Source organism: Akebia trifoliata, chromosome 9, assembly GCF_017979445.1.
Source record: "Akebia trifoliata isolate Shusen 1 chromosome 9, ASM1797944v1, whole genome shotgun sequence".
Taxonomy (NCBI): domain Eukaryota; kingdom Viridiplantae; phylum Streptophyta; class Magnoliopsida; order Ranunculales; family Lardizabalaceae; genus Akebia; species Akebia trifoliata.
The window spans coordinates 2,521,498-2,525,434 of NC_141383.1; the positions used below are offsets into that span (position 1 = coordinate 2,521,498).

Below are 3,937 nucleotides of genomic sequence, written 5' to 3' on the forward strand. Positions count from 1 at the left end.
TTTCTGAATGGTTTAAACATCACGTATGCCTTCAATATCATGATTATATTCTTATTTATTAAGCACATTTCAATATATTTGTAACTTTAGTTATCTTATTTTCTAATATCAAATTGGTTACTCAAATGCGATTACATGGTGAGCTTGTGGATGAATATATCGAGAATCTAGCTTTGGGTCTATCACATAATGTGATATGTTTTAAGGGATATATTGTGAATGGCTTTAGATTTCACACAAAAGAGCGCAACAGACAGCGAAAGACTCAAAATAGTGGTGTGTTCGTTTCTGCAGAGACACATAGTTTTGCAAGCGCAAGGGACATGAATCCGGTGACAGGCAATGTTGGATATTATGGCATCTTAAATGATATTTTAGAGTTGAAGTATCCTAATGGGTATCGAGTTGTTTTATTCAAATGTCATTGGTGGGATGTTTTGAGTCGTAGGGGATTCAAGCAAGATGAATATGGGTTCAATTGTGTGAATATTACACGGACATTATCTACTAACGAATCTTATATCCTTGCAAACCAGGCACAACAAGTTTTTGATATTAGAGACAACACTAATGATGATTGGCGTGTGATAATAAATACGCAACCACGTAACCTATACAATATGATGCCTGAAGAGGATGTTGAAGAAGAGCCTTTCCAAAAGAATGAGAATGAGCATGAGTTGTACCAAACCGAAGTCGACATTGATGACGATGTTGTCACTTGGTATAGGAGTGATATCCAAGGAGTACTTGTTGAAGGAAATGACGGTGATCATGACTTCATTAATGATAATAATGATGATGATGATGTTTAGTCATTTTGTTTTACTTCTTTTTTCTTATTGCTTGTTTTTCTCTTGAGGACTCCTTACCTATATTTCAATAAAATTTGTACTTATTGATAGTTTGTTAAGTGAAATTTTCTTATAATTGGTGAATATATTGATTTTCATTGTTATGAATTGCTTAGTTAGATATATCTCGTGGAGAATCTTCTAGAGTTATGCCATCCGGGGATGTTGGAGACAGTGTGAGTAGTGCAGGTATGATATGTTGTATTAAATTATTTTGAATATCATGTACTATCGTTAATGACATGTGCATTTAGATAATTTATCGTTAACATTTTTTTGTTTTGTTTTGTTATGATTTCATCTTTTTAGCTTTCTACTAGTACGAGGAAGAGAGGCCCTATGCGAGGCGTGGGTAATTTTGGCCAGAAGATAGGCCAAAAGATGTCATTAGATTGGAATAAATATAATCAAGCAATAGGGGAGAATGCTAGTCGTTTTTCACAATTATTGAGGACTATTGTTAAGCATTCTGGTTATGCCCCTTTGCAGTATAAGAAATGGGCTGACATTCCAAAGCATTCAAAGGACTCATTATGGCAAGCGGTCAAGGTAAATATAAATTAATGTGTTTGTCATTTTTTTAATTATATCATTATTTATTTATTTATTAAATTATGTGTTTTTGTAGAATAAGACCGAAATGGATGATTCAAAGAAGAAGTGGGTGATGCAACGTATGTCGACGAGGTATAAAGATTGGAAGAATGATTTAAAGAAAGATTACAAAAAATATGAAACAGATAAAGAGAGATTACTACATATTCCTACTGGCGTCTCAAAGGCTGATTGGACTTGACTTGTCCATTATTGGAGCACCCCCAAGGCTCAGGTATAAATTATTACAAAATTCTTAACTAATCATTTTTAAAGAATGATTTGTTTGTAATGTTATTAAATTTGTGTAGGTTATCTCAAAAAGGAATAGCAATAATAGGAAAAATCAAGTAATTAAACATACGGGGGGACAAAGAGTTGTGGACAGTATTGGTCGGAGATGGTGCGTATTTATATGTTAATTATATATATATATATATATATATATATATTTCAATATTTAAGTGACCTACGATATATACTAATTTTTTTTTTCTCATGTAATTATAGGCCAAGGGTAAAGAAGATGGTAGTTTACCTACCCGGGCTGAAGTTTTCAAGAAAATCCATACTAGGAAAAATAGGTCTTACAGTGATCCTAAATCGACCGAGCTTATTGTACATAAGAAGTCAATTGTAAGATAAATTATTTATTGTAAGATAATTACTAATTTTTTTTTTTTACAGAATAATATGATAAAAAAACATTAAGATAGTGGCGGATCTGATTCTATACCCATAAGTGAGAGGATATTTACTGAGGAGATGGGACCAGAGCAGCATGGTAGAGTGCGTACATATGGCCTAGGCCCGACCTCGAGTTCGGTCTTTACATCTACTTCTAACTCATCTCGTAGTAGTACTTATACCGAGATGCAGTCCCAGTTTAATCACAAATTTTTGTTTCCCCACTTGTAGGATTCTAATCTCTTGGATTGATGACATTTGTACTGGTATATTTGTTGTAAACACCTTTTATATCATTTTTTTTTCTTTGTACGTACGCAAGTCTCTGAATAAATTGGAGTTTGGATTGGGATTTCAGGTGTGTCCAGATGGGAAGACCATTGAAGCTGAAGCAGCCCATGGCATTGTTCATCCAATCCTGACGTAGTATTCAACATATGATGGTGATAACAAATAATGGTAGTAGCCCTCAATTAGTATATATAGATATACTATTAGGCTAGTGATCGATTGTAAATCTTGCTAAATAAATGTAGAGATTAAGAGGTGAACTAAGACTTTGGGCAAGTCGAATTCGTTCCACAGGGACAATGAAGATTCAAAGATTCATTCGGTTAGAAAGGCCAAAAAAGAATTAGAAAACAGATTTTTCTTAAAACAAATTGATTTGTAAAAACAAAACAAAGAAGAAAGTAGCAACTAATTGGTAGATGAAATTAAACTAACAATAGAGATTGAAGGTATAAGGAAAAGAGTTTAGAGAATTCAAGATTACCTTTGCAAGTTACCCAAAAATGCTAATTAATTCTAGAACACGACTCAATCCACGTAGCAAGTCATTGCTCGTGGATCGGAAGATGATTCGATGTAACCATTGATTGGAACCCAAAAGTCTTCATGAAGGTCTCTTGTTTATGCAAGATTATCCGACTTATGCTTCCATTCATCACAGAGCATGAATGTTCTTGAGCTTATCTAAGTAACACTCATCAAAGCTTGAAATGGAAGTCTAAATTGGAAGATCTTATCATGAAGAGATTCATAAAATTGGCATAAAAAAATAGAAGTAATGAATTAAAATAGCATTAATGGAGTGAACTTGCTCCGGCATTCTTGACTTCTCTAATGAGAATCTAGCCGATCAGCGCAAGGATCATATTGCAACAATACTAAAAGCAAGAAGATAGATAGAAAGAAAATGTAAAATAGAAATGCAACTTGATTCCTTTCTTGATGATCTCTCAAAAGAGTTACAATAGAGCCAATGGTTTACTCTTGATGTTCTCACCACACTCAAAAGCTCACCTAAAGGAAAAATTACAGAGAATTAAAAAAAGAAAAACCAAAAATTATGGAAGAAGAGAAGGAGAGAAGAGCCCCTTTCTCTAAAATCAACCTCCCAATTTATAATGTTTGTATTCGGGTAATCGGGGTGATTTGACGGATAATTCGATTCAAATGACCCAATCAGTTACAACCACCGAAGCTTCTGTAAAAATCTCGAAGACAAATTCCTCGAAATGACCGCGACGCGGTCTTGGCTAGCCGCGGCGCGGTGACGTGACGCCCAAAATCCTCGAGATTTTGCTAGATGCTTCCTTTTTGCTCGCATGTTGTAACAGTAATTGTTACACCGTTTGTTAGTTTCCGAATGTGCCATTTTTACCTGAAATTAGTAACAAACTATTGTTAGCCACATTAATTTGGGATTTAATGAAATTTATTATTATTTTAAGGGAACTAGTATTTATACTATGGTAATCTCGGTGAAATTACAGTCCCAAAATGAAATGATTGGGAAC

At 34.0% G+C, this 3,937-nt stretch overlaps 1 long non-coding RNA gene across 1 annotated transcript; it reads left to right on the plus strand.

Moving 5' to 3' along the window:
* The first annotated feature begins 1,173 nt into the window (after positions 1 to 1,173).
* Positions 1,174 to 2,396, plus strand: LOC147394052 (uncharacterized). Its single transcript, XR_015181802.1, has 4 exons — positions 1,174 to 1,403; positions 1,483 to 1,683; positions 1,760 to 1,851; positions 1,959 to 2,396. It is a non-coding gene; the product is annotated as an uncharacterized LOC147394052 (long non-coding RNA).
* Positions 2,397 to 3,937: the final 1,541 nt, after the last annotated feature.